This window comes from Hippoglossus hippoglossus, chromosome 23, assembly GCF_009819705.1.
Source record: "Hippoglossus hippoglossus isolate fHipHip1 chromosome 23, fHipHip1.pri, whole genome shotgun sequence".
NCBI classification, from domain to species: domain Eukaryota; kingdom Metazoa; phylum Chordata; class Actinopteri; order Pleuronectiformes; family Pleuronectidae; genus Hippoglossus; species Hippoglossus hippoglossus.
Window position 1 is genome coordinate 5,581,177 of NC_047173.1, and position 12,078 is coordinate 5,593,254.

Here is a 12,078-nt window from a genome sequence, read left to right on the forward strand (position 1 = left end):
TATTGTACATGGAGCATCGGCTAAGTTAAATTAAATACTGGTCATTCTTTTGCTTTTGGCTCAGAGAAGAACAAAATGTGTTTACAGAGAAACTTCTTGGATGCGACTCTTCTGTTTTGCTGCACTTGAACACGTCAAAAAACACACTTGCTGACCTAGATGACAGATGACTCTTTTGTTTTTGTCCCTCACATAACTCTGTGAAGCTGCTTGACGGCTATTGTAAAAGGAGGAGGAAGTCGCAGAAGTAAAATACTTTCATTGTCTGTGTAAAAATCTCGGTCACCAGGACTGGATTTTCCAACCCACTTCTGAGAAACGCCCCGCCGAGGCAGTTGCCGTCAGGCCCTTCAAATTTGCATTTGATTCATGATATCTCATAAAATGAATTTACAAGTCTGAAAACATAATCAAAATCAATGTTGCATGTATGCTGTCATAGTTGTATGAAATTGACATTGTAAAGCTAAAAACAGCCCAAAATTGTATGTAGGTCAACTCCACTTCATACAATCTTTAGTAGAATACAAGATTTGTTTAGTTTTTTTTGGAGATTTGCATCAACACGACACAAGAATAAAATAATGTTTTTTTCCCCATTGTCATGAAACTCTTGAATAATTTAGCCCAAACCAACAAATTGAAACATGATAGAATCGCATGTGAGATTTGAAATAGACATTTTCCTGAAAGTCTTTCTATTGATTTAAGAAAACAGCAGAATTATCTGTTGAAACTATCGCAAAACATTAAAAGTTTCTAAATTCGTATTTTATTTCATTTCTTGGATTTATATGGGCTTCTATGTCATTTTATAGAAATACAGTACTTATTTACATATTTATATGAGGTTATATTTTATCATTGCATTGTACCTTGTTACTTTTACTTAAATTTCACCTGCTGTTTTCTCCTTTATTTATCTTGTTCACCGCTTTATTTGATCACATTCATGACAATATTACACTTGTGTTTATTGATGTATGGGCTCAATGCTTTTCATATGCCTGCTGTCATACATGTTCCAAAATTTGTTTGGAGAATTCACACGTTTGTGAATTTAATTTCTACCATCTTTTATCACTTGGAAAGAATTTTGTGCTTAAGCGTGAAACAAGTTGTAAGAGCAAACACAGATTTAATGCCGAGTCAGGCTCTTTGTGTGTGTGTGTGTGCATATGAATGAGGAAAGAGATATTTTAAATCATCTGCCAAAAATAAAAATAAATGCTCAGAACAAAGAAGAAATGTAAGCTACACCCTTGAGTTACAATAGGATCATTTAATTCACAACAACTTCACCCTTCTTCCCCTAATGACAGACACACCCACACCCACATGAACTTCTCCACGTCTGCTGAGTTTTGTGCCTTTAGGCTATGACTGAATGCTTCATGTGTCACTTGGCAGTCAAAACAAAGAACAACAGTGTCTTCCTGGTTTCCGTGTTGATGGATTGGTGTTGACCGCAACTTGTGATCTTTTGTTTCTCCAAAGCCGGTTGATGACAAGTGAAGCTGTTTTTGCACTGCACCATTCTTTCACAGAACGAGAGAGAGACCTACATGTGTCGCCCATAAACAGTTGTATCTGTGCTCTGGTGGAACATAAAAACAACTGTGTCAATAATCAGCTCAGCTCAATGACCTGCTCATTTCCTGAAACCATAGCCTCATAACCACGGCCTGGCAGACCGGCAAAGATTTGATATTTATCAAACGTCACAAGCCAACTACAGCCGCCCAAATATTCAATCACATTTCCATTAGTCACAAGTGGACGCTCTGGGCTGGGAAAAAAAGAAGCCAATGGAAACAAAGACAGAAACATTTGATATTAAACTGCTAATGAATATTTGAACATTTCAAATCCACTCAACTTATGGCACTGAGACATTGAACTTTGAAATCCAACCGGGTTGACTTCAGGCCATGTGAATTCCCCTCAGTGACACTAACCCAGAGGGATCTTTCACGCAAAAGCTGAGTGGCCGCATTCCTCGTGGGTGGAGACTGACTGGAAGTTCTCGGTTCTTGACCTTGTGAACCTGATGAACCCTTAAAAAAAACCATACAAATAAAACATTTGCTTCCCAAGCCACAGTTTGGTTTAATTTCAACTTTCGTGGACACAAAAATTCAAATTATCTTGGCTTCACTTTACTTCCTTTAAAGACATTTATAAAGTAGCGTGCAGCTAAGTGCACTGTATCAGCCCGTGGCATTCTAATTCTAAGCATAAGCTGGTCTCATTTCTTGCTGATTTCAAACACTCAAATCTCTACAGTTTATGGCTTGATTTCTTCGGTGCTGCTGCTTTTTTCCAGTGTCTTGTTCCAAGCCAACGCTGTGGTGTCGGCTCAGCTTGTTTTCTCCTCCTTAACTCTGCAGCTACAGAATGTCACACACATACTGCAAAGTTCCAAACTTCAACCTTTACTGGGTTTGAAAACCGGACTGCAGGTTTACACTAGATTGGCGAGAGCGAGTGAAGTGTGCAAGAGAGCCCCCCAGTGGTGGTTCAGCTTCAGATGTCAAACTGGTTTACAGCTGAGGTAGAGTGCAAACCTCCGCAAAGGCTCAACAGTCCCCTAATGAAAGCACATGTAAATTCACTAGCTCTGGATTTTTATTTGGATCTGCACCAAATTGCAAGTCCCCTAAAAATGTATTATTAAGATACATGAATTATTCCCGTAGAAACAAAATAGACATACATTTTTATATATTTTTATCATATTTAATATTATAAAAATGATTTTAAAAAATCCTGGATCCATCCCCTGATCCGGATTATCCGCCAGAATCTGTTCTTCCCTGACCCATCTTAGCATCTACAGACAAACACAGGCCAATGAAAACAAAGACAAACTCACAGTGTGATGTTGATGTACTTTTATCCTTCAGTGTATTTTAGAAATGAACCCGGGGAAGCGGTGGCCGGTGGATCCACCTCTGTGATAACAGATCTTTGCCCTTATTGGCTCAAGGCATCACTGACACATGTTATTTTTAGTCCAACAACCTCAGATCTGACTCCTCTGGAGGGGAAGGGATGCAATTTATTTCCTCTCCTCCTCGTGACACACTAAAGTGTCAGTGGATCTGAATAAAAAAAGAAATAAAACATTGCATCATTGCTCTGGCAGGAGTTCTATATGTGACTTTACACATCTTAACCTGGACTAGTGTTGCTGCTTTTGAATAGATTTTGCCTTTAAATGCCACATTAAGAAAGGTTTACCATGCCGATGTTTAGTGCGTTTTTTTTTCAACTCAACATACAGACAATTGACATTTATATCAACACCAAGTTGCATAAATCTCCCAAACTATATATATATATATATATCCATCACATCTAAATAAAAGTTTGTATTATTTACAAAGCACTTGATTTAAAACAATCCTCTAAGCAGTAAGAAGAACTGCTTCCAAGTGTTGTTGTGAACTTGTGTCTCTGCAGCTGCTTCCTCATCAGCTCCGCTTTAACTGCTGCTGGAATCCACATCAGTTAACATACAGGAGCAAGGATTCAAGTTGAGCTGTGTTGAATGAAAGCTGCTAAGTCTCATACCTGCAACACTGACGCTCCCTGGTGACTGTCACTGGTAGAGCAGCGTTAACATGACCATGAGCCACTCAACTACACTAGTTATTAACGGCTATTCTAAGTTCTATACATCAAAAGGTCGGGTTAAACATTTTAGTTAAGATCTGCAGACTCCCTCTCACTGTAGCTACAGCAAAAATATATCATACTGTAGAATCTCATTTTCAAAATAACATTACATTAGAATTTGAAAGAAGGTCAAGGGTCACAGTGGCCCGTCTAGTCCGTCCTCACTAGCATCAGAATGTAAATCCATTCCCGTCAGGAGAACTCAGAACCCTGATGCTTCCCTGTATGTTTTGATTAGTCAGTAGATTATTCAACTATTGGTTGAATAAAACTTTTAAAAGGCTTCCATCCATAAAGTGTTATGACCAATAAACACTAGAGGGCAGAATAGGTCACAAATTGCAACCTTCAGCCTTCAGGAAAATCTACATTTAAGAATAAATTAGTTTTAAATATGGTCTGATTGGTATAAACAAAATATGTCAACACCCGAGGCGAATGATGTCAACAAATGTGAATCATCACCGTGCACACAAAGGCACACAAATTCTACACAACCAAACACCCTCTCTTATACACAAATCAAACGCATTTACTTTCCATCTTCTGCGGTGCTGTTGCATTGTATATATAATTCTGTTCTGTCTCGGTCATGTCACATTTCATGACCACACCGCAGCAGCTGCCGGGGGTTTGGGATGCAGCATGGAGACCCTGTTGAGTAAATGTGTTGAGTTTGGCGTCCTGCAGGCTTCCAGCTCTCTCGCCATCAGCTGCACATCACACACATGAACCCTAACAAGCAGCTGGCTGGCCAGCTTGACGCCAAAATTGCACCAAATTGTTTTCCTCTGATGTCGTTTGCTTGCCAGGTGAAATCAAATCACATCGCACCATGGACGAGAGGATGCGGCGGCGGCATCATCCCGCTCAAATCATTTGATAGAGGACGCCTCTCAGATATAAACAAGTTTATTTCCCATCCAAGCTATTTATCTGTGATGATTCATGTGTGTGTGAATGTAGCATCTCTCGGGCTTCCAGCCTCCCTGTGTTTTCATTCAGAGAAATGGATGTGAAAATGCATCTGGTGCCAATGTGGCCGTAACTAACATTTGTGGCCTCCAGTGATTTGCAATGTGGGTATGGTTATACGACTTTCTAACAATCGGGGATGCATCAGGCCCGTGAATGTAAAAGCTCACAACAGTTTTATTCCTGGGAAAGACATGCTGGTGCCAGGAATACGCGGTCGCATCTCCAAAAATGAATATCACTGAGGTTATTCCGCAATTTGAAGATGGAGGTTTCCATAGTAACATTGTGGTACTCAGAGTTTTGTGTGTTTTTCCCTAACAACAAAAGCCTATTGACAGACTTTTACTTGATTCATAATTATAGGTTTGTAAAGTACCTCCTTATACAGTTTGAGGGTAATTTATAGACAGCAGCAGCAGCACCTGATGCAATGATCTCATGTTGAGCTTGTGCAGACGCCCCTTTATGCCTGATGGAACAAAATATCTGGAAAAAAGGGTGAAATTACACCACCCCCGTTTTACCGTCAGCCGTGGTCACGGGGACAGACACGGAGGGAGCTGTCCTCCCTTTGCACGGCATCTTTTTCAATTTCACAGTGCGCTGCCGTGACACCGCGGGGATCATCATTCCACCACCACCCTCCAATCAATGCTCATCTCCCCGTCTGTAGAAAGTGTGTTTGTTTACCTCTCACAATACGTCTAATCAATAGATTTACATTTGGGGCTTGTTGTTTGGGGCTTGAGAGACGATTTCCATTTCATTTTCTTTCTTTAGATATGAAAGGACGGCTTTAGGTAAGGTCCTGCATGGAAATTATGGTGGGGGGGTGAATGATAGGGACGGGGGATTTGTCTGTGTGTGCTGAAAGAAGGGTGGGTTACTCTCTTCTGGGGAGAGCAGGACGGCCTCTAACCTTTTCATCGTCCCATATTTATATTTTTCAGTCATTTCAGGGCTGACTTGAAAGCATTGAAGCTTCGATTGTTGCCATGGTAATCAATGTCAAAATCAGTTTTTTTGTTTTTATCATTATTACTTTTACATTACCACAGAAATCCCAGTGAATCCCATAAGACAACATTACTCTTCATTCAATTAACAATTAACGTTTCATCTCAGTTTTAGCTTTGTGTGTTTTTATGTGCCACATCTAACATTAACAGCACCGACACACGGGACAGGGACACCTCACAGACTTAAAGGTTTCTACGACACTAAAAAAGTCAAGCATTGACATTTGTCCAAAGGACCACCGCACAAAATTGCGTTATGTCTCTATAATTACATTTTTCATTTCAACATTAACAAGTTAAAAGCTTGTCTATGATGCAAGATTAATGTAAATGATGCCCAGAAAGCAAACTGTGTCACGGTGTGGGCAACAAAAGGTAAAACTCACATTTTATTTATGTCTCAGCAGTTTGTCTGGGAGCTCGTCAGGCCAATACGTATAATAAAGCCTGCCCTGACTGGTCGGCCGGCGACAAACCAAGTCAGCTCATCACCGCAAACAAGTTTACATGATCAGAATATTTTAAGAATTTCCATGGCGGTATGAAAAAACCCAGAGTTTTTCCAACGTGTTGTTTTTAATAAGAAAAAGAATCATAGTTGATTGAATTAGAGAAGAGATGAGCAGCTGTCCTTCTCATTGAAATCTATACAACAGCATTTCAAGTTGATTTCACCAACTATCCGTCTGCGAGTAATGGAACACGACATCAAAACATCATCAGAGGCTTCTCGGAGTTATTGATCCTCCGTCTGCTTCATTAGAAAAAAAGCGTTTGGAGGGTCAAGAACGAGTAAAAAGGGCGGAAGGGGCAGCGGAGCCGTGCTGCCGAGTCTCCCATTAATCAAGCGGAGACACTCGGGGATCCAACATTCACGTCCACGACATAAAACAGATTGACTCGCTTCATTAAACTTTCTGTTGGATGAGCACAGCTTCAGTTTCAGAAAAGTGGAAATAATTGGATGTTTACAGATGTAAGAAAATAAAAAATGTGTGCGCTCACGTTGCTGCTTAGGCCTGGAAAGCTTCTCGTCTCATGAATATCAAATCCAGTATTCTGCAGCAAACATCCTTTCAACTGAGCTGTGAGGTGTTCCTGACCTGTGGCCCCACTTTCTTTCCGTTGCCTCCCTATTGATCTGCTGCATTATGTACCAGTAATGTCAGCCAACACTGAAACACTACTCAAACAGCAATGAGCCGTGTGGAAATTTATATTCTTGTTTTGTCAGACAATCAAAAGAAGCACTGGAGTCACAATTATAAATATACATTATCATGGGGGGGGGGCAGAGTTGTGCTTTACGTTGTTTGCCGACATAGCAACGTGCTCTCCTGTTCTCCTGAGGTCAACTCTGACCCATGATGTTAAAGCTACTTCAGTTGCTATGGTGACTGCATGGGAGTTATAAATGTAGGCAAGGAGGATCAAGATCCAATCCACAGGAATCCTTGCGGCTCTATACCTTTAAAACACACAACAGTGTAAAGAGAGTTTTCTAGGATTCATTTATAATCGTCTGCCAAAAATGGTTAGAGATATGTTTTTAATACATACACAATAATCTAGAATGAGATCCTGTGATGGCCCCTGGTGCCCTCTCGCACATTACTGTATAAACCTCTGTTACGCACATCAAACATTCATACGATACTGGACGGTCAAATCTGAAGCTACTGATTTGTAGTAACATCTTGCTCTTTCATCCCCTGTCCGCTTCTCTCTAGTGTATTCTGTTTTTTCTTGCCGACTGTTCCTTTATTTTAATTGTAATGTGACTTTACTTGCATGTGTTGCAATAACTAATATGAAAAAACGGCCTGGTTTTAATCACTCTTGTCTCCACTGGGAACAGCAGGCACAAAGCTGCCGTTGGTTCCCTGTTGGTTCCCTCGTCTTTTCCTGCTAAAAGATTAATCAAATGAAAAAATTTATGAATTTTAGTTGTGGAAGGTATCGAGTCATGCACTCTGCACAAGTGTTTAAATGTTCTGCTCAGGAAAATGAAGAAAATTGGATTTCAACACATGTTTTCTAATAAATAATGATGCACTGATACTGATTAAACTACTTAACAGTGTATTTAATTGTTATTAGCTCAATCTCAAGCAACATTAAAATTCTGGTCACACTGGTAAAGGTAATTCAACTACAAGACAACGGTAATAATAACACAGTAACGCGGGATATCTATCACACTTGTAGCCCTCAAACATAGTTTTGTAAATGATTCTTTTAAAAACCAAAAGCAAAAATGGAAATATCAAAAATAGTTATAAAACGTTTTGCCTGCATATCAATACTTACATATATTCATTTTTTACTTTTGATACTCTTGAGTACATTTTGGATGATTCTTCTTCCATTCTTAACATTTTGCCTTCAGGACTTGTACTTCTTATAATATCATGGTGTATTTTTCTTCTTGAGTAATACGTTTGACTAGGAGAAGGATTCAAATACTTCCTCCACTGCCATGGTTACAGCTGAGCTGGATAAACAATGCCACTGCCATTTATCCTGCAGTCCGACCTTCTGTTCAGTTCGGAATTAATTAAATAGGAATAATTACTCTATCAGCTTTATTTAGCTGATGTGAACTGTTGGTGATACCGACATGTGTTGTGGCCTGGGAGGTGCACCACACCCAATACTCAAAATACCCGATACTCAGTTCAGAGGTCTACAACCAACGCAGGCCAAAAGAAAACAACAGTCAAAGCCGCCAGCACTGTTTGACAGATTGGTATCTTAGGACTCACAAAGCGTCAGTGACCTATCAGAGGTGAGCAGTCAACAAAGCTTTGTTGTGACATTCAAATGTTAGAGACCAGTGAAAGCAGCTGGGGGGGGGGGGGGAACCAAGCAGCTTCAGCTGACTCCCTCACAACCTGACAAGTCGCAACATGCCCGACACACACACACACACACACACACACACACACACACACACACACACACACACACACACACACACACACACACACACACACACACACACACACACACACACACACACACACACACACACACACACACACACACACACACACACACACAAGTTTTATGTATATGGGGCCAAATCACAACAGAAATCATCTCAGGGCACTTTTCATATGGAGGAATCATCCCATAATCAAGGACTCCAGCACATACACCCAGCCCTGCAGTCCTGAGGCGCACGCACACAACAAATTACACACATAGTCTCACACACCACAACTTTAATACTAATTTCCTTTTGTCTTTTGGTCCTTCACCCCCACTGCTGTCAGACTCTACAACAAATAAAATACTGCACTGTTTTTTTCTCACGTCAATCTACTCATACTATTCACGCTATTTCTAATGGAAAATAACTTTTTGCACATTTGTGTCATCTGCACATCACAATATTTCCTTATGTTTATGTACTAACGTTTTTTCTACTTGTGAAAGGTGTATATTGTGTAATGTAATATTTTTTTTATTATTATTGTATTGCCTTTTTTTTATTCTCTTGTCACCTCATTCTGACCGGCCTGCTGCTGTAACAACTGAATTTTGATCTTATCTTATCTTACCTTATAACTTCAAACTTCTATTTGCGTTATAAGCAGACTGTAAAACCAGCGGACACACACGTGAGAAGTCGTATTGCACAGGGCCAATATTTCTCAGCCAACTTCTGCAGCGACACACTCAAGTGGCAGGCAGTGATTACGTGACCTCTAAATGTTATTTGGAAAAAAACAACTTCACTCAAGCAAATTTCAATTGGTTACTGCATTATGATCATAAAGAATTGTTTTTTTTTTATTATAGCTGTGGATTTTTGTGTGTATCCCTGCTCTATGGTGTTAATAGGGGAAATGACGGTGAAAACAAAAGCAACAAGACAGGTAGATTTGCAGCTTCAGGTTGAGAAGAAACACAATGAAGAGACTGCAAACTGAACAGCAGAGCAAGAAAAGTCCATTGAGGGGCGCGACTGTATGCTACTAATCCAAGAGTTGTGTTTTTTGAATCGTGGGAATAAAACCAGCAGCAGCGGGACCTGCTCATCATGCAGGAGATCATCGAAGAGCCTCTCAATTCATGGGATGATGTGAAGTGTCACAACTTGGGACTTCAGCATGACAATCCGATAACGGTAATTTAGAATACTGTGGAGTATTAGACTAAAACGAAGATTCACATCAACCAAAAAACGAACTGGTTAAAAGGTGTTTAGACATTTTTACAAGATTGATACATTAGTTTTGTGATATGGAAAGTATCTAAGTACATTTACAAAGTATGTGAAATCTTTACTTGCACTACAAAAGTGTTTCAACTTTAATTGTCTGCACCTCTCTATATCTCCTCCGCTACATTTCAGATGGAAATAGTAATTTTAAACATTAAATTAATAGAATTAATTATGATGAATGAATTATGTATGATACATTGAAAGAGATTAAACTATTAAACAGGGTATGAAATTGTTATTAGCTGAAACTCAAGCAAAAACATTAGAATACTAATTACACTAGTAAAAAATAAAGCATATTACATAATTACCCCTCCTTTTTGGGGGGGCCTCCCCTGCCCAGAGGTTATAGGGCACATTTGTTTTATATAAAGAGGTATTTGTTTGTATAATTAGAAGTCAATGCAATGAAGAAAGGAATCTAGAAAACCATGAAGCCTCCTGAAGTGTATCGCAGATATCTTATATGAATACTAACCCTAACCCTCCAGATCTAAATAACATTTGGCGGGAGATTTGGTGGATTTGGGGCCAAAAACTGAGGCTCTCTGTTTACACGCAGGGCGGGTCTGTCTGTCGGTCTCCCTCCCTTCCCCCCGACTCTCTTCCACCCACCATAAGTTTTCGCGCTGAGGACCAGGTGATATTAGCGCCACTGCTTTTGTCACCCCCCCCCCTCCCCTCCCACATCTCCCGGGGGCCTCCAATCTGTCTGCTCCAGCCGCAGAGCTAATTCTGCATTACACTGGAGACAAAGGCCCGGGTGATTAGCTTCAAGGTAGATTTATATTCACAGTGCTGTTGCAAGGTGTCACTGTGGGAGAGGAAGCAGGGGACAGGCCTCAGCTGGAAGTTACACACATCGTCCTTAAGGAAGAAGGAGTCACTCGTTTGAATAAATCTATCTAGTCTGTACTTTTCTAAAAGTGAAAGTCAGCACGGTTGACAGTCAATATAGAAGTTTGCATGATAGCTAAATATCACAAATATTAAAAGTAGGTAGGACAATCTCGAGTGGGCTGAAATAATTCAAGAAATGTAAAAAAAAATGTTATCAGAATCTGAAATAATCTTTGTTTAGACCCCATTTCTTCTTTCTCCTCTTTTTGATGTTATGTTAGAACATTTGGTTGCATCTTCATCCGCACCAAGACCAACAGGACGGCCTTAAAAACATGAATGTGGGGACAATTATCGACTTTAAAGATTTCAAGAAGCAATCGTGAACATGTAGGGCCCCCGTCTGTCGTCCCGTTCTCTGCACCCAAAGTGAAGTGACGTCCAAAGTATTAGTTATTCCATATGCGTCAGTAAAAACATATTGTGGAACTATGAAACTCCTTTAAATCTCACACACATGTAACCAATGATGTACAGTCTCCTCCACAGGTCTGGGTGGCTCTGTCTTTTGGGGAATAGACAGTTTATTACACAATCCTTTCAAAGTCCTGATACTTGTAACATGCTGATTAGCCGAAATATGAAGTAATACATTATTTGTGAGACGTAGGCTAAACCACAACATAAGATGCTAAATATTCCTCATTTTAATGCAGACAACAGGCTGAACTTCTGATATCCTGATGTTAAATGACATTACGACTATATTATCATGAAATTACAACTTTTTTCTTGTAATATAATGATTTTATTCACATATTACTTTCCTTCCGCATCGCCCTAAGTATTAAAGTTATTCCATATGCATTAGTAAAAACACATTACCCGTTATGTTTTTTTCAACTATCTTTGTCGGATTGTTTTTCAGATTGCTACATATTTAAAGAAAAGCCCAGTTTCTGAACTATAAAGCTTTCTGTGGTGGTTGTATTACGGTATATTATGTTCAAATGTAGCATATACTTTTGCCAGTGCTCATTATTAATGAATCGCTTTAAAAAAACAAGTTACTAAAACTGGTTTTCCCCGTTTCTGATCCCGCTCCGGAAAACACCCGCAGAGTGGGACCTCTGTCTCCTCCTCAACTCTTTTTAGTTTCCCCCCGGAATCCTGGACGGAGCGCGCCTGTTGCCCCGCCAACACCACTCTGGGGGCGTGGTGCGCACCCCGAGCACAACCACGCTGACTGGCTGGAGCCGAAGGACGCCGCCCACCGCCCGGGCGCTGATTGGCCGGAGCGGGCCCGACGCCGAAGAGCGCCAGAAA

The 12,078-nt window shown here is 40.2% G+C and overlaps 1 long non-coding RNA gene across 1 annotated transcript in view; it reads right to left on the reverse strand.

Moving 5' to 3' along the window:
- LOC117757706 overlaps nucleotides 1-12,078 on the reverse strand; it is a 30,159-nt gene that overhangs the window by 9,544 nt on the left and 8,537 nt on the right. The gene's annotated exons all lie outside the window — the stretch shown is intronic.